This window comes from Neolamprologus brichardi, chromosome 4 (assembly GCF_056152115.1).
Source record: "Neolamprologus brichardi isolate AB-2024 chromosome 4, ASM5615211v1, whole genome shotgun sequence".
Classification (NCBI taxonomy): domain Eukaryota; kingdom Metazoa; phylum Chordata; class Actinopteri; order Cichliformes; family Cichlidae; genus Neolamprologus; species Neolamprologus brichardi.
The window spans coordinates 17,625,533-17,645,784 of NC_142107.1; the positions used below are offsets into that span (position 1 = coordinate 17,625,533).

General features: G+C 39.6%; 1 long non-coding RNA gene across 1 annotated transcript; it reads right to left on the reverse strand.

The window, feature by feature from the left end:
• Positions 1-801: 801 nt before the first annotated feature.
• LOC102780709 (uncharacterized) lies at positions 802-5,094 on the reverse strand. Its single transcript, XR_004843876.2, has 3 exons — positions 4,888-5,094; positions 4,394-4,597; positions 802-1,388 (listed from the first exon to the last, which is right to left on the reverse strand). It is a non-coding gene; the product is annotated as an uncharacterized LOC102780709 (long non-coding RNA).
• Positions 5,095-20,252: the final 15,158 nt, after the last annotated feature.

A 20,252-nucleotide genomic window follows, 5' to 3' on the forward strand; every position in this document is an offset into this window, starting at 1 on the left:
ATTTACTTATTCCTGTCTGTTATAAAAAGACCCAAAAACGTGGTTTTAATGAAAGGGCACCTTATTTTATGTGATCTTTGACCTGCCCTGCTGTTGAGCATAGGAATTTTGATATATTTTGTATTGCCACTTTTAATATCATCAGCCACATCTGGCAATGTTTGGCTGACAGATGGCTGTGATATGTGACTCAGTCACACATCTCTCTTTCTGGGCTGTCCAGGAAGGAGACAGCATCAGGAAATGTGAGAAGGAGTGGCTGTAAACTTGTTTGACCTCTGCCAGACAATTTTCAGTCAAAAGCACATCATAAGTAAGCTTCTCCAAAATCAGTCTTTATCCTCTGGTGGCTCCAGTTAACAGCATATTCACAAATATCAGTTTTAAGTACATTATAATAGCTATTGTGATGCATCAGTTAGTGATACGCATAGGTTAACAGAGATACCTATGGATTTACTCATACTGCGTATGTTTTCAGCCTTTTAGCCTTAACCACCTTATATGCTTTTATTTGCATATATATAAATAGACTGAACATATCTATGCAAATTGATATGGATTTTTAAAATTTGTTTTAATAAACAGAATTTGAAAAAAAATTACGTGGCAAAACGGGGTTAACATGGTAAGTGTCTCAAAAAGAATAAGATCAGTGAAGTTAAGGCATTAAATGTTTACTTTTAGATCTTTAATTTAATGTGGAAAAAGTGCAAACAAGATCAAGTGAAAATATTATATGCTGACATTTCAAAGTGCAAAAGAATGAAATAGGTGAAAGGACCATTTGACTACCTGTCTGGTATTTGTGTTAATTAATACTATGTGTTTTAAAGGGCACGCTTTACAGTGATGCAGCCACATGTATTCCTACCTCCTAGACAGTCCCAGCAACCAGTATTGCCATCTGGGAAGCATCTTTCAATTATGTTTTTTTCTTGGTAAAGCTGCAGGATTGTCTGCCTGTCCTAACTTCAGGGCTAAAGCTAAAGGTCCTTTGCTCTTCTCCCTCCACCAGGTCCTTAAACAACTTTTTGAGCCTGAAGCCAGTGTTTTAAAAAAAACTTTAAGAAGTTTTGGGTGTATGTTCCAAATTAAGCATCTGCAGTTTACTTCCACACCAAAGAAGAGTGCCAAGGCATTGCAGTACGCACAACTTCCAGCTCTATGGGTAATACCTCTTCTTCTTCCTCTTGAAAGCAGACTGTATTCAGTCTTCAAATAGAAGTCAGGATAGCCATAATCACTGACCTGACACAGGGAGCCATAACAAAGTTCAGATGACATCCTCCAGACTTTAACTGGCATTTGAGGGCCACTCATGGGCTCTAATTGCATCAGGATAACAAGAGGATGAGTTCTTCTTGTTGCTTTTCTGTGCTGTAACCCTTTGTTTGGAAAAAAAAAAAAAGGATTAGCAGTGGCAGTGTTAGATTACTGCATATTACCTCCATCTAAAAGAAAAGATATTGCATATCTGAATGTGTGTGAGCAATGATCAGCAAGCTTCTCTGAGGCATTGCAAAGGCATAGGTTTCTAGGATCAGGAATAATGTTCTTTCTTGGTGAAGAATCTTACACTGTCCAGGCGGATGCTGAGTACAGATTCCCTTTAATATCTGCCTCTAATAGCTGTGTAGCATCTTCGTGCTGTTAGATCGCTTGACTTAAAGATATTAGCTCAGTTTCAAATCACAGCAGTCTCAGCCACAAGTGCAATAAGAACACACAAAGCCATTCTCCAGTAATATTAATAGCAAGCTCACCACAGTTAATAACATCTTTTCGACAGTAATTTTGTACAGTAATGTATATCAAAATTGATTTCCCCCCCACTCTAGAATACTAAAATATAAACAGACACTGAGGAAATGATTAAACTAACATGCACTAACTAGTCACAATGTAATCAGAGTTGTTGTTGTACCCTTCTAAAATTGCAATGACACAATAAATGCATGTCCCTGTTTCATTGCTAATTTAATGTGTGATTAAACAAAGCCTTTAGCTGCCAGGATGCTTGTCCCATACTTTTTATTCTGCATTGGGAGTTTAAAGACAAAAAGACAATGACTGATACCCATGTGCATTTCCCATTTCCATGCAAGAGTCTTTAGTCCATTTATTCATTTTCACTGAATTGCTTCTTTGCTTCTTTGTTGTTCTTGGTGTATTTGTTTGTGCTTTGTTTGTTCATCCATTTGTTCTCGGTTTGTCTTATTGTTAATTCATTCATCTGTTTATCTGTTACACATCCTGAGACAACACTGATCAGACTTTAATAAAACTTGAAGAAATGACTGATACATTCAGGCTTTTTGTCTTGATGGTAGCACACCAACCGCCCCTAATCTCGGCCGGCCTGATTTTACGAGTCGAAATAAGCATAGATTTTTGTTATTTATTGGCCCACTGGGACAGTGTATCATTTGAGAATGGCATGTCTACTGTCGAAATGTTTGTTTGCCATTGCATTTAACTGTCTCCCCTTCCTGATCTATGTTACCAAATTGATTCTTTCTTCTGGTCCTTCATAGTTTTTCTTTCCTCAGCGTTATATCTGAATGGGATGTTAAGAGCGGGGTAATACTTTCTTTTTTTCCCTCTGCACTGTCATGTGATTCTCTATCTTTCCCTTTCCCTTCTCCTTTTTATGCTTGATCTCTTTTTATTTTCCTACACAGGCACTGTGAGAGTTAGTTCTTTGAGGTTTGTAAGGAGGTCTTTGTTGTACCTGCTGAATACCACAAACTTGACATTACTGAACATTTTGTTGGCAAGAACAGGACATACAGAGCTCCAGGCAACACCACATGTGAACACAGGCGCGCATTCACTGAAATTAGGGAGAAAAGAGCTCCAGAGAGGTGACCGAGGTAAGGACAAAAAGTGGCTCTACCGAGTGTTACACATAAAAGTGGGATTCTTGGATAAAAGAACAAACATATCACAGGGGCTACAAGAGCTCACCTCTCACCCTGTGTCCTCCTGACAGCCCAACTCCAACCCATTGCTGACTACTCATAATCAATCATAGGCCCACTATAAATCAATCAATTAAAAACCCACACAAAGCCACAGTAGTGTAATCAATCAATCCAGCCTCTGTGGACGGTTGGTATTGAGAGCCAAGCATTAGATCTATAGTCGCCGGTCTCAAGATGCTACTGGCCTTAGTGACATTGGCTGAATGTGCATGGAAAGAAATAAAAGTAGGAGTAGAGAGGTGAGACAAAGAGCTTGGGTGTGATCCACTATAGGGTAGAGAAGAGGCTCCCAACACTCCCATGATACATCGCCAGAGCCTGAATATTCATGCCTACGAATCGGGTACCATGGAGGCGCTCAGTTATTCATTATGCTTCTGCAAAAAGAAACACGCCATCGTCCCCCTGCGATGGAATATTAATAGTTCCCATTAATAAAATATCCCACTCCCCATCTTAAGTCTTGTCTTCAACTTTCTTGGCCATTGCACATATAAAGGCTTGGGACTTTTGGGATGTGACCATGAAAGTCAGCCAGAGAAGTGTTATTTAGCATATTAGCAAACTTAAAATAATTTAAACGCTACATACTGACCATCTGGCCTAAAATGAGAGAAAGTGTCTTGTTCTCGTTCCACATTTGGACGAACCCTTATATATGAAAATAGAAAGAAAGAGTGTGGGAGGGGATGGCAAGAACAGCTCTATAGCTGTATACTCAAAGGGGATGAATGTTTAATTTAGACCAGCCTGAAAGTATGCTGACATTTCGCCATTGTTAGGAGAGATGAATACATGGGACACTGTCTGCAGGAGAAATGGAAATGTGCATCAAGGTTGTTAAAAATTCAACTGCCCTCCCCACCCAGACATGCAGATCTAGGCTCGGAATACAGTAGGTAACCCGCAATGTTTGCCACTGTAATTCTCCCTTGATTTAGTCTGTGGATGCTATTGTACTCTTCATCTAAGTCTACTTGAGTAACACAAACCATGCTTATACAACTCGAATCCCCAGTGCTTTCTTTTACTTGTGAATTGAGCAGAAACGCGTCCATCCTCTAATTTCTCGGACTAACTATTGACATTAACTAACCAATAAATTTCCCTGAGCCATGAGACCCCTGTAGTAATAAGGTGGAGAAAGTAGGACTGCACAGCGTCAAGATCAGCGCCACCACAAGGACTCATGAGGAGTACTTATTAGAAGTCAGTGGGAAAAAACAAATAAATGCAGGTGTAGCACAGCAGGCTGGGATTGTTAGCTCTCTGACAACACCGACGAGGCGGCGAGGCGTGAGTGGTCAGCCTGTGGCAAAGCAGTGACACAGAGAAAGAGAGTGTGAGAAAAGAGAAGAAGAGAGAAAGAGTGAGAGAAAAAAAAAGCTAGAGAGAAGGTCAAGTACCTGCCACTTCTGTCAGACACTTCTTATAACAGCTGAGCTGTGTCCGGCAGGGTGGCTGGCTGCTTTTGGGGCCTTTCATCTCACAGAGGTGATGGGTGATGAGAGTTTCTCTTCCTCACATTTAAAGTCTGCCACAATACATCCCAGAGACTTGGTAACTTCAGGTCACTGCTGGGTTGCATGGACTTCTGGGAAAACGTCCGTCTAGTGCGGCAAAATGACAAAAGGCTCAGCACATACACACAGAATCTCACATTGGAGTTTCAGTATAAAAATGTATGTTGTGTCGTACTGGTTTTTGCACTGGAGAGAATACAGATAAGGGAGCAGCCAAAAGCAGCTTCTTCTCTGGGGGCATTTAGCTGTTGTTTATGCTATGTCTCTGTTGCAGAGACATTGTAAGTGATTTTAAAAATCTGCTGTGTGTGTGTGTGTGTATACATGTAACTATGCCTTTGTGCAAGCAGAACTATCACTAGGCTTACAGGCCTTACCTGTAGGCAGGAGGAGCCGCTTGAACGATGGTGTGACCAGTTCAGCGCAGAATCACAGCCCTGGATCGGAGACAGAGACGAGGCAGAGACTGAGGTTTCAGAGTTGAAAGGATTGTCTGGCCGTCAGAAAAACATTCAGACAAAGACACCAGAAAAGAATGAACTCCTGCCTGACCACTGGAGCTGCAGACCAGCAGACTGTGACTGACTGACAGACTGAGCCGAAGATGGCGATGCGGTCACTGCGCCACACCAAGCCAACTGGCTCACTGAAACAGGATCTGTTTGTCCGACCCCACGGGGAAACAGTGAAGAGCTCCCTGCCATCCCTCTATCTATAGCTCTCTCAGGCCTAGCGCAAAGAGGAATTAGAACCGGGGTTTCGTTTTGGTGGCCTGTGTTTTTGCCACATGTCAGCCAACTGAGTTTTAGGGAGAGTTTTTCTCAGAGGTAGCTCCAGATAGTCTCCTCTTTAACCCCCCTTTCTCCACGTTTCCCCCATCCCCAAGACAGAGTGTCAAAGGACATATGGTTTAGCTAGAAGCACCTGGCAGCCCCATCAAACTGGCAGGAAGATTGAAATTGTAGCAATGGGAGCTGGAAGCAAGAAGAAAGCCTACACATATCTCAAAAGAATGGTCTGGAATTCATTACAGTCACTGAGAACATAAGAATGGGAGTGTGATGATGGGATACTGGTGGGAACCAGCTGGGGAAAAAGGCAAATTTGAGTATGGAGAAAGACACAGGAAGTAAAAGCTACCTGTTGATGACTCGTTAATTATTTAGACTAATTTTTTAAAAGAAAGTTGCTAACCAAATGCTCCATTTTCACCAGATAAAGTGTTGCAGGACACAGATGTTTAAAATTTTGAAATGCCATGGGCCACATCAAGGACTGTGCCGTGTCATTGGACAGTTTCCATGTTGCCATGGTAATATTTTCCACTTGCTTTAACAACTCAACAAAAATAAAAATGCTAAGGGAAGGCTACACGGAAGAAAATACTGTCACTCTGTCATCACACCTCTTTTTTTTTTATCTTCCTATATTCTGCCACGAACACATGAATACACTGCTTTCGTCTGTGTTATATACTGTAGCTGTGTAGCTCCGCACATTAAAGTTGCTGTGGTGCAATTAGATTATTTTTTCTTCTGCAGCAGCTCTGTTTGTCTGTGTAACTAAAACACCTGTCTAGCTTTGACAGATCAATACACAATAAGACTTTGGGCATATTTGCTTCATTTATTTTGGTCAATCCCAGTACTCTAAATAGTGAGTAATGGCAATACAGAAAATCAGTGTGCAAATACTAAGTTCAAAGAACACGGCACAGAGTGGCACCCGGAAACTTTTATTTTTTCCTGCAGTGGTTAAAATGAAGAAAATTGATTATCAATATGCATAAGTGTGTATTCTGTACAGCCTCTTCTGCCATGCATCATCAGTGTCATACCCTGCTGTTTAAAATAGATTACTGTGTATACTTGTCTTAAATGATGGATTGTCATGAACTGGATCCATAGTCTCACCAACTATTTTGCAGATGAGAGTGACAGAAGGAGTAGATAAACACAGTAAAACTGACAGAGGAGGCAGTTTGCAAGAGAGCGTTTCTCTGTTTTCACAAGCATCGCAGGGTAGATTACATTGAGGAAACCATGGACGGCGGTAAAAGATGTTGCTATGCTTCTTCCAGTTTTTGTTCTATTCTTGCAGGATGGTAAATGCTGCTTTTCACATGGGATTTCACTGCAAGCTTGTTGTTACAAACATTGACTAGACATAGAAGTAACGACTGGTAAAGGGAGAAAAGAAGGGGTGTTGCTTATTAGTGGAAGTCAGAAGCACAAATTGTTAAACTGTCATTCTGAGATTCCAAACGGTAGCAATAAAAATGCAGACTACAGGTTTATGCATTTTACATAGTGTGTTTTTTACACTTGTGGTGCTTTTATTGTACCTTCTTTTACTGCACTTTCATACTGAATGCTGTATTTTTATTGTGCACAAAATCTTTAATGACATTTTAAGGAACGGCTACATTGGGAGGGTTGCTATTTTGAAAACTGCTATATAACTCTCAAGTCCTTAAATCAGCTGAAATTAATATTTTCAAGTGTGTTAACATGGCACCATAAAGGAACAATATCAGCAATAATCTTTCACAAGAACTTATCAATCTATTACTATTAACAGCCAACCGCTCCACTGTTAAATATTTCATTCTGCTGCTACTAGTATAGTGCATTGTTGTATCATATATACACATATTTAGCATATATATGTATATGTACATACATTTATAATATTATTACTCTCGGGTATGCGGCATCTATATATTTATTCCTGCCCTGTCTCCTTTGCTGCTGTAACATTGTGAGTTACCCATCTCTGGGACTAATAAAGGCCATCTTATCTTATCTTATCTTAGCTGGGAGGGGTAATCAGGCCATTTCCAAATCATTTGTTGGCCATTATTCTACAATGGGAAAGATTATTCACAAGCGGAAAACAGTGCCAGTCTTCCAGTCAAAATAACACTGTCCAATGTTCAGAGAAACTGCAATAAAATAACCCTCAGAGCTCCAAGTCAGACTCTACAAGCCCTGGATTAACATGCTAAATGTTGAAGTTCATGACAATGCATTTAGAAAAGAAGTCTGAACAAATATAGCTCGTATAAAATGGTTCCTGACATAGATTTGCAAAGTTGCAAGAGTTCTGGAAGAAATTAAATGGTAAATGGCCTGTATTTGTATAGCGCTTTACTAGTCCCTAAGGACCCCAAAGTGCTTCACACAACCAGTCATCCACCCATTCACACACTGGTGATGGCAAGCTACATTGTAGCCACAGCCACCCTGGGGTGCACTGACAGAGGCGAGGCTGCCGGACACTGGCGCCACCGGGCCCTCTGACCACCACCGGTAGGCAACGGGTGAAGTGTCTTGCCCAAGGACACAACGATCAAGACTGTAAATGCCGGGGCTCAAACTGGCAACCTTCCGATTACAAGGCGAACTCCCAAGATAAGGCGAAAGTGGAAATGTCTTGCCATAATGTACAGCGCCATGGTTTGGAAAAAAACAAAGAAAGAAGATCAGCACAAACACTTCATACCAAATCTCTCAAGCACATGTTGAAGGGGTAATGATTTGGGTTTGTTCTGCAGCCATTGGATCTGGACACCTTGGACTCACTGAGTCGACCATGAACTCCTTTGTATAAGTATTTCACAGATATATATGAGGCCATGTGTCTGACATCTTAAACTTGGCAAAAACCCAGGTGATGAAACAGGACAAAGATCACAAGCACAGCAGCAAGTCTACAGCAGAATGGCTGAAAAAGAAAAGAATCAAGGTGCTACAACGACTGAGCCAAAGTCCAGACCTCCACATGATTGAAATGCTGTTATGGCACCTCAAGAGAACTGTGCATAAATGAATGTGTGCATGCTTCACTGCTATGACGTGAAGAAGAGTGGGCCAAAATAATGTGAGAGACTGATTAAGTCAAACACAAAACAAGTACTTAAAGCTACTTCTGCGAAAGGTGGCTCTACAAACTACTGAATCGTGGGATGCACTTAGTAATGACTAGTTATTCTATTATGTCCTTAAATGTGAAACCTTAGAATTGACAGAGAGTCTCTTTTCTTTTTACCATGACAGGACATTTTACATACCAAATCAGATTGCTTCTCTTTCTCCCAGATTATGTTTTCACTCTGATCCATGTTCTATTCCCTTTTTATTAGGAAAAGAAAACAAAGAGCACTCTCATCAGGTTTTATATGCACTAAGGTTGGTGAAGGCTCACTTCACCCCACAAACAGTAAACTTAATAGGAAAACCGTCATACAGAATTGTGGCTATCGCCACTCACAGATTGCCTCTGACTCTTTGTTGCTTCCAAGTCCTCAGGGTCACTATGTCCCTGGGCTATGTTTGTGACTGTATTTCTAAACAGAGTGACAAAGGCTGTGAAAGTCTTGAGACCGAAACTTTTAAAAAGGAAAACCCTTGTTGCAGAGTTCTGTTCTACTCCATCCCTCATTCCGTTTCCACAAAACGCTTCACTTGTCACCACAGACTCCCAAGCTCCTTTAATAAACGCTCCAAACGAAAATGTCTGGCTTTGAGTGGCAGAGTGTGACTGTTTAAAACCACTGGGAATCTAGTGTAATCCTATGGAAGACACAGACATAACCTGACTTTAAAGTTGTCTTGTCGCTCCACATCCAAGTGAAGAACCTGGAGAGGAGAGGCTAAGGATTGTAAAGAGAGGCTCTAGCGTGAGAAATCAAGTGTTCATGTTGACTTTCCAGGGAAATCAGTCTGCATTTGATACATGTTGAGTGGAGAGGCCCATATGTTTTGGTAAGACCTTACATCTGACATTAATCTTAAAATAGAGAGAAATGTGGGTTACTTCCACTGAGGGGGTCCCATGGATGAAACTTTAAGGACTGTCAGTCAGCAGTTGCAGCCTGCATCAAGTGAACAGGTTGCTTAGGAACCGATCAAGAGGAGAGCACTATTGTAATGTGTTTGTCACCAGAGCACTAAAAGTAAGTAAGTAATACAGTTTGTTTGTTTTTTAATAAAAAAGAATGACAGAGACACACGAGGTCAAGGATTGAGATTGGTCAAAGGGTTTAATTGAACTGTAGCTCACTGTGTGGTAAAATACATCCACTTAGGTTGTTGTTCATGCTAACGGGAGGAAAACAACTTTCCCAAACTTTCCTTTTTCTCTTTGTTGTTTTTTTCCCCCTCTTTTCTTTGTCTTTTTAGCAGACAGCTGTCTGAGACAAGATACTTCTTCCACTGGAGACCTTACTCTTTTCACTCACACGCTCACTGGCTCCTGGTTGCCATGGAAAATCCCAGAAATGGAGCAGATAACAGTTCAATGAGGGAGCAGAGACTGGAAAGTCTGGAGGGAGGCAGCAAGTTTCTAGGGCCCGTCCTGTCAAGGCATCAAGCTCTTTTGATGTGTGAAAATGGAAGAGAAGACAGAGTGAGAGGGAAATGTATAAAAACATAAAATGAGAGAAGAATAAATGGGTTGGCGACTAATCTGTTGACTGAAGTCAAAGTTGTGTGTGGAAATGTAACAGCAATTCAAAAGGAACTGATAAAAGAATGAGGATCTATTTGTCTTGGTAATTGTTAGAACCAAGTGTAATTTTGAATGAGTAAAAAAGAGAGAGAGAGAGAAATCCTGTTAAAACAAGACCAAGACAGTCGCTACCTTGCAGCCAGAGAAATGACTCACTGGAATACAGAAAAAAAATCAGCATGATATCCTGTCTACCACGTAAGAATTAACTGTCTATTACTGATTTATTAATAATAAAGTACGGTGTTGGTGATTAATTTCTGCAAAGAGTCAGTCAGAAAAGGTTGAAATGAGGCTGGCTGGCACCAAAAGCCTATCTATCAAACCAACAAATCATAAAAACCAGAAAAGGGCCAAATGTTCTGAAAGAATTTGAGTAGGCTGAAAGATGGTGTCTCTGTAAATTTCCGGGGCCAGAGTATCTTTAAAATCCAACATCAACGATAGCTGTGCACAGGCTTGGGAACTCCTACTGAGAGTTAAAGTTATAAAACCATCAGGGAAAAATAATAACAGATTGAGAATTAATCCACTACCTTCTGCAAAGATGAACTTGCTGATTAGGAAGGTTACTCATATCCCAGGAAGTAGGAAATAGGCAATACAAAATGTGCATACAAACACATGAATTCTTAAAATGCTGTACTTCTGTGACACATCAGTAGGGACTTGCTGGTGACAGCCCCACCTCACTTTTTACAAAGGGTTTTGAAGTACCACTGTCAGGAGAGGCCCCTTGGAGGTTCTTGAGTGAAACACCTGTCTGAAATCAAATTCACTTTTATTTCCCTGCCTCCCCGAGACTGTAGAGCAAGGATATAGGACAAACGCACTGCACGACTGCATGCCCAATGAAAGTGGAAACCATATTCCATGAGAGCAACAACTTTATTTTTTTTTTACATTTTCATTTGCATCACCGACACAAAGTGGCCATTGCTCAAGGATCTAACAATGATTAGCTTCACATAAATAACAAATGTGTTTAGTTCGCTGATGTGTTTTTCTCCCCCTTTTGTAATGCAGCTTTCCGTGGGCTTTTCAGTTTCTGTGGTTACCGCGGGTAATATCACCTATCGAGTCCTTGTACTGATGAGTTCTATGTGTTTTAAAAGAAAAAAAATTGCAGCTCCTGGGCCTGGTTATTCAAAATTCATCACTTCCTGTGCACAGCAGTTACTTATTTTCACACCTGTGCCGGTTAGTCCATTTAAATCAAACTCTGGTTCGTATTCCCCTTGAGGCTGCTTGTTTGTGCAGATGTGAACACGGCAATCGCACTCAGGTGTGGAACAAACCAATCATGCCAATACCCTTTGGAGAATGTGGGCTTAGTCTGGTTTCAATGCCTTCCTGTAGCCTTTGCGGTCTGTGATGCAGCAGAGTACACAAACTGTAGCAATTAGCCGTTGTTGATAGTAAATTTTCCATGTTATCCATTTACCCGGAGCGTTGCTCCTACAGCAGACACATGTATCCAATAAGCAGGCTAAGCATGTCCTTAATGTGGTTTGCAGTGGTGCATTTTGTTCCGCTTGGATTTTGTTTGGAGTTTTTTCAGTGTGAAAAGAAACCAAACAACAGGGAAAAGCTGCACTTTTTCAAACTCATCAACTGATTCTGACCATCTAAATCAGTTTTTAAACGATATTTTTGAAACCCCACTTAGATCCGACAGCAAATCTTTCACGAACTGAAAGACTTGCCTTATGATATTGGCCAGCAGAAAGTAGTAAACCCAAAATGTAACAAAACTGGTACTGGTCTGTGGATGTCAGTGCAAGTCTGTTGGTGAGTCAATCCACTCCTATCATATGAATATAAGTATCTGATTGTCTGACTACTCCTTCAACACCAGCACATAAAAAATGTAACTGATATCAACACAGATAAAGTGGCAAAAAGTGTGTAAACTCCTGGTTTATACATGGCCCTCTGATACTGTGCAATTTTATTTGTAGGTGGAGCTCCATGAAATTTGGACTATTTGCAGTAATAATATCCCATCACTTCAGAAATCCTCATCTTAATATGTATACCTAAAACAAAGAAAATCACCAGCCTCCATTAGGAACAGGTCTGTCGTAAATATACATATATACTTTTAGTTTATTTGTAAGCATGTTAGCATGTTTATTTCTTTAAAGAGACATGGGACTTTAGTGTAGCCTCACAAGAGTTTGCCTATGTAGCTGTTCACTCTAAGCCTTTTAAGATATAACCCAGTTCTATATGTCAGCTAAAGGTTTCACAGTTAAGAGTTTCAGAAGAACACAATGAAATACTGAAGAAATTGTCAGAGGTATACTGTCTGCAAGTTTGAAGCTTAACTTTTGCTAATGATTAAGATGAGAAGCGGTCAAAGAGGACAGGTAGGTGGACAAAGACTGATGATGAAAGACATAAGAAGATTGAGTGTATTCATAGAAATGAAAGATTAATTTTTCTAAGTGAGCATGGACAGCAGAGTGGCTCCTTCTCTGACAATAAAGATCCTTCATGTCTGGCCATATTCAGCCTCTGGTATGGTACTAGGTTACCAGATGCCATGACTGACCTCATCATTCCATCTCTGTGGTTACAGTACTCCTTTCCCACTACCAGTCCATCTACCTGTCTATATACATAAGCCCTAAATGCAGCTATCGGCTAGACTTTCTTTGCCAGCTCAGTATGAGGAGGAATCAGAGACTGTTATAAAGAAAGGTGCTGTGTAATCAGACAGGTTTGTCACAAACACTTTAACTTCAAAACCAAAATTTTTCATGTATCCTCAAAGATCAGCTGTATTCTACCATGAGGGGGAAAAATGTAGATATAAATAACATCTCAAAAAAAGAGGAAAAAAACCCATCAAATCTCAAAGTTTGTTTTTTTTTTGCTCTCGTCGTCTTCTTACTGTTTAAAACAAGTGTGAGGCCTTCAAGTGATGACAGCAAGCTCTGGGGTAAAGAAATAGATGGAAAGAGAACGTCTGTTCCCTTTCATTGCTTTTCATCGAACTACCAGGCACAGATCAAAGAAAAATGTTGTCATGGGACCAACTAGGCATGCATGTCCAGCAGGCTTGGTGCTTCATGTGAGAAGATGATTGAGTACACAATGATGGCCTCTGAGGATTAGCCATGCTCTGAGGGTATAAACACCAACACTGAAACCAAATCCCAAAAGTGCTAGGCCACACTTTTGCCTTTTGGCCACTATGCCCCCAAATTTGGACCATTAGAGGCCATAATAAAAATCTCTGTATGAATGTTGAAACGGCATCCTAGCCTTTCTGAAAACATTTTGTAATTATCAAAGCAAGAAACAATGCTTAAAGATACAACTCTGATACTGGCAAAAGTTGGGATGCTGGAATGCAAGGGCTGAAAAAATAAGTAGAACTAAAAAGAAACAGCTGGAGGAACATTTTCCAATTAATATGACAATCGGCAACAGGTCTCAAAGAGGCAGTTGCTCTAAAGTAACGACAAGTTGGGATTCACGAGCAGTGTTGGTTAAGTTACTTGAAAATAGTAATTAGTTACTGATTTCTTCTCCAAGAAAGTAATCCATTTAGTTTACTGATTACATATTTTAAAAAGTAATTAGTTACTTATTACTTAGTTACTTTTTAATGATGCACAACCTGAATACATAATAAAACAATAGACCTTTCAGCCCAATTCTATTTTTTCTGCATAATCCATCATATAAACTTGAATTAAATGAAAAAGTCTCTTTTTAAAACTTGTTTTATTAGTTTTAATATTTTATTGTTATTATACGCAACATTCTCTGACTTTGTTTAACATTTAAACTTATTTTCTGCATATTCCAGTATATAAAATATGTTTTGTGTTTACACTCACTCTTTCAAATAGATGCAAGTAAAACACAGCAAAAAATAAATAAAATCAAAGATTCAGTGGCACTAAGTCCCGTCGCTCTTAAATCTGTTTTAATCTGTTTAGCGGGACTGGGGGCAGTGGAGGTTTGCCCGGTACTGCAGAGTAATGTCAGTCACTTGTCACTTTTTACAGAATCAAACCCAAAGTAATGTCAGTACTTCCAAGCTTTAAACGCTGCACAGTCGTACTCTCTCCCGCACTCCGTATTATAGATTGTTGATCTACACACATCTGGTGCTGCCACGGACGTCGCACGCTCGTACGTCATTGTCAAGAGACACTCTCACAAACAAAATCACGGTTTAGTAACGCAGCACGCTTACAGGAAAGTAACAGTAATCCAAAACGTTTTTGCAATAGTAATCCCTTACTTTACTCGTTACTAGAAAATAGTAATCGGATTAACGCGTTACTCCCCATCTCTGTTCACTGTCTGCAAAAAACGACATCAGCTAATGTCAGAATTGTGTTCTTTAAAGTAAAATTGTGAAGACTTTGAAAATCTCAGCATCTATAGCAAAGCTCATTTAAAACAAAAACAACAACAACAACAAAATGAAAAAAATGCTTTATGGTTAGATGAATTCGTATTTGAAATTCTTTTTGGAAAATATGGACCCTATCCAAGAGGAGAGAGACTAGCAAGTCCGTCTCTCTGATTGTAAGGGGGTACATTAGTGACTGGCAGCTTTCATATATTGAAAGTAAGGTATATACAGGAGCTCTAGAACAGATGTTGCCATACAGATATTGCCTTTTTCAGGGAAGGCCTTGCCTATTTCAGCAGCATAATGCCAAACCACATACTGCTTCTGTTACAACATCTAATAGATGTCTTTATAGCAAAAAAGTCTGGGTGCTGAACTGGCTTGCCTGATATGAAGACCTTTCATTAACTGAAAACATTTGGTGGATCTTGAAATGAGAAGCACGACCCAGGACTGTTGAGCAGCTAGAATCATATATCAGATAAGAACTGGGTAACATTCCTCTTCTAAAAGTCCAGCAGCCGGTTTCCTCATTTCCCACATATTTGTTGTTAAAATAAAAGGGTGGATGCTATACTATGGTAAACATGTTGCCACAATTTCAAACTAAGCTAATATTTTTCTTATTATGGTTTAAAACCATTATAAACATTTAACATTTAAAAGTTTTTCTACTGTGAATAAAATATGAGTTTTTGAGTTTTCTCAAATCCATTCTTATTTATATTTTACATAGCATCCCAATCTTTTTCAGAATTGGGGTTATACGTGCAAGCACATGGCTGCTCTGCCTCTCCAAACAATCTTGGACTGTAGCCAAATCAATGTGAAACCCGGTGTTCTCTCTAGTGTAGCACAATCAATTAAAATCAAATGCCTCTGAATCTGTTCTGGCATTTAATAGTTAAATATTTAATGAAAATATATAGGGTTGCAAATTATCCAGAGAAATGTTTGGCATTGTGTTTGATTTGATTGACAAATATCCCTCACAGCATCCCCACATTTGTTTTGGAAATGGGATTAAACATGTACAGCATTGAAAGTTGATGTCAAGGCTCTGGCTCTCACTCCCCACAAGACAATACAAAGCTCAGAACAGCAGGGAGTACGGAGTGATGATACCAATATCACCCTAAGGATATATTCAGGCAACAGCTTTATGAACAGTGGCAGGGGAAATAGCAGAAAGTGACAGGATAGGAAAAGAGTGAGCAAAGCACTTGATGGCTGAAGTACACATCATCAGTAAAAGGGTACGCTGGAGATGCCACAGGAGCTTATAGGTTTACAGCACAACCTTTACATACCTATGGAAGTAAGCAGAAGTAAACAAATCAATAATACTTTTTTTTTTGTAAAAGACAGAACAAATCAATTATAGATGTGATTTCTGTGATCTTATATTGCTACATTTGTAGTGCTACCTTTATCAAAATTGGCAAAGATCCTTTATTACTATCTTCTTAATAAGAAACTAAAAACCGTGTGACTTCTGCATATAAAAAAAGAAAGGCAGCAGACATTTTACCTCAGACACCTCCTTCTGTAAACTCAACTGGCATCAGCCAATGGGAAATCAATGCACTGACTGCTGCTGTGAGTGTCAATGAAATGTTTGGAGGTGCAATCCAAAAAAACGCACCCATGTGGCTTTAGACTCTGACAAACAGAAGCAAATGAGGACAAACACAACACACACACACACACACACACACACACACACACACAGACAAATAATCACACATACATACACAAGGACAATTAAATACGAAGCAAATCAAAAGGGTGTCTTTTAGAAAGACTGCTTCATTGCCAAGAAATCTAAGACCCATGAGAGAGTTTTCTTAGTTAAGAGTTTCTTTGACTGTCTTCATACATTTGGGGAAATAACACACAAAGCATATTTTATTCCAGGGATAAAACTTGACAGAAAAGTTTTAGGGGGGGGGGAAAGTGTTTTGTGAAAACCTGTTTTGCTTGACATTGTGAGGCTTCCTTCACTGTCACATTAATGGTAAACGCAGCTCCATACTGTAACACAGCAACTGAAATATGACTCATATATTTCCAAATACCATCTGGGTGTTTTTAACATAACCCCAACCATCTGTGTCAGCACTCAAGTCCAAAGAAGAAATTTGACTTACAGAGGCAAATACACAGTCAGGTCCACAGCAAAAGAAAGAAAGAAATAATAAGTAAATTAAAATGTCTAAAACTCGTGGATGCCACAAAAAATAGTTTCCTGAGGTGTTTCACTAGGTTATTGTTGCTGCACCTTCAGCTGTTGCTTGTTTTTCCCCACTGTGGTCCTTTCTGGCCTCTATTTTGTCTTATAAAAAATGCTTTATTCAGCTCAGGTCAGGTGAATAATGCTTTCACATCATCAAGAAACACCAGTGTTCCAATTCTGTTGACTACTATCCGACACCGTACCACCATCATTTTTGACATATGACATGGTATGCATTAGATATTAAGCCCATCCTGTCCTTTGCCATATTCTTCTCTCACCATCAGCCAGCTACAGAAAAGAGTAAAGTTATAACTTGCAAAGTAAAACAATGTTAAAAACCAATGAAAAGTGATTAATTTAGCCACTGTCTGTACTTTTCCTACTGTACTTCTTTTTATTTATTTATTTTTTTAATTTGCAACATTTGTTTGCTTGGTTTTTTGCACTTCTTCCATCCCTGCTGACCTTTCTTGTGCCCTTCTTTGACCCAACCCAAGTCTCAACCAGTCTGCATTTGACCCATGCACAATGGTGTCCACATAGAAGAAGGTGCAATTAGGATTTTGACAGACTGTGGGACATGCATTATTTGTAAACCTCTCTCTGCAGGCTCTTTGTAGAGCAAACATACACAAACACAGACACAATTGTGGTGCCATAAATTGAGCATAACTTGCTAAAGCTAACAAATGATCTGACCAATGAGAAAGCTCGTAATGAAAATGGTAGCAAGGGGAGTGGGCAGATAAGTATTCATTTGATCTAGGTGTTAAATCATATATCTAACATTGGCCACTAGATTGCTGAGCACTTGGTTAGTCATTAGACTCTGAGACCTTTCACTTTTTGCACACCAAGAAGATAAATATCCATTAAGATTGATGGTCATCTTCTCAGTTCTTAGTTGAATCTCACAGTTTCCACACACTGCCAGTTATGGCATGCTGACTTGCACAAGAGCATAGCCTAAGCCAGCAGTAGCCATAATTTTGCACCTTTCCCTGCAACACAGAAGGATACCACACGTGGCCATGAAACTGCTTAGCAGTCAATTTCTCATTGTTGGAATAAAGAGTCAAAACCACAAAAATCATCCGTCCAAGTACTTATGGCTTTCAAACACAATCGCACAACAAAGAACAGAGCTAAAGAAGAAAAGAATATGACATTTTCGCACAAGGACAACTCTTTCTCGTCCGACTCTGTTAATATGCACATTCAAGTGTGACATCCAGTGTTTCTGAATGTCATATAAAGGGCCTTTCAAAGACCCTTCTGATAATTCTTATCTGATATATGTGTTTATGAGATGTGAAAGAATATATTTTGCTTGATACATGGTTGTTTGCTTTGTGACAGAAGTGGTTAGTATAATCGATTAGCTACAATAGCAACATTTATTTGGCGCCAATTAAGGAATTATCCTTTAAAGAAAAAACAATATTGTCAGAAATGAAAAAAATATATAGTTTACAAGTAATAAAAGAGCTTTAGGCTACTGAAGAATAATTTCAGTAATTTCATGCAGTACCCGTACACTGTGTCTTCACTGTGAATAAATAGCTTGAAGTCAGACCAATTATATAAGTAAAGATTAAGATAAGGATAAGCCAGGGTCACTATCTGTGGTCCATTTTTCTCTGATTATCTGCCAAGCTGCTGCCTTCTGTTGTCTCAGTCTTGCTGTTCAGTTCTTAATTTAGCCTCCTCTGAGCCCACACAGATTACAATGGCCTGCAACAGGCCAAGATGCACTCTGGTGTTCCACTCTACAAGCACGAAGTGGTAGAGGGACAGGGGGGTAAATCAAGATACATCCCTGGGTTGATAGATACTGAATGGAACCGAAAGAGAACATGGAGCAAGGTCGGCATTCATTAGCCATGTCTTAGAGTTACAGATGGGAAACTCCCCAACAGAACAGTTAGCTAGTGCTTGCTGCTGCTGGTGCTAACATCTTCATTTTGCACATACATTAGGCTCCAGTTTAGATGCTTCTGCGAAGTGATGGAATTTATCTGAACTACACTGCTGTACAAATCTCCTCATACACAATGCAGTCATTTTAATAATAATCTGTAGTACATATGCATACCATTAGGCAAGTCAAATTCATTCTGCACTAAGTAATTATACCAAATACAAAAACAACACTGTTAATACAGTAACTAACTGTGAGCATCAATTCCCAACAAACATGAACAAACTGCAAAATCAGCGCAAGACATTTATGCAAATTAATAAAAAAATACAGCTTCTATTTACATATTTAGTGTTAGGAACACAGTGCAAATTGAGTTAAAGAGTGCCAAAACTACTATAGGTTTTCCCATAATATAATATATATATATTTTTTTAAAGCTAGACCAGAGAGGAGGTTCTGCACCAACGACAAAACAATTTGTTCTTCTTCACCATATAAGCGAGGTCTTTCTGCCCTCTTTCAACGTCCGCAGTCCTCCAGGATCTCCTACACAGCAATGACAGAGTCAATGTCATGCTGTCACCTGAGTTGAGCCATTATTACACAGGCATTCTTAATAGCCCTATAGATTAAAGTCCAGAGGAACAAGACACCAACAGATTAAAAAAAGGAAAGATAGGAAAGAGGATGATGAATTGCCTTAGATTGCAAGGCAATCATGCATAAATTACTAGGATGCTATAAGGATGGTATAATAACTAGCGCTGTTTTAAGAGATCATTCACTCATGGGGGGTTGTCTTGTACGGAGGAGTGGGTGGATACATGGGGGAAAGAGATGGGTGGTGAGTAAAGAAAGGAGCGGGTCGCAGCTGTCTATTCAATCACATCAGCATCAAGGGTATCGCCCTGACACCGTCTCCCCTCTGTGCCCTCAGCATCCACACAAATCTCCTGATAGACAGATGCAGCACTCAACCAGCGCCCTCATCCCCCTCTGCCGGGACCCACAAGGCTCCCTGGGCATGTCTCTGTGGCCCAACAGGCTGCCGCTGGGAGCCCCAGCAACAACTGATTATTCAGGATCTAGACTAACAAGAATCTGCCATGTGGATCTCAAAACAACATGTTCTAGTTGTGAATACATCATGAAGCATGGGGGAACAGGCTGTCCCTTTTTTCCTTTCTCTCTGGATGTGCTGCAATTTCAGCAGCTGAGCCGATTCAGGAAAAATAGTTTTAAGTAGGAGGTTTCAACCCAAGATTTTTTTACCATAGCATCCAAGTCCTTGCTGCACAGAATATATAGCACCTAAAGGCTTTGCAGCACTGTGATATAAAACAGATGCACAGTTTATTGGTTTTTTTTTTTTTAAATAAAGCCTGCAAAATTAGTTAATTATTCAAATTACTAGTACGTATAAGTTCAGCAATCCAACATTCAATCAGTCCATTCTATTGTATTTAATAAAAATGCACTCCTAACACAGACTTTGCACAGACTCAAATGTTGCCAAATGCTCAGTAGTGCACACAGTACATGACGTAAGTTCCACCTACTTTGAAATTATTAAAAGAATGATAAAAGAGAATGCAGGACACAAATCAAAACCAAACAGTCTGGCATAAAATAAACTCCAATGCATATAATACATGCTGGTGTCAACTCCCTGTTTCACATATAGACT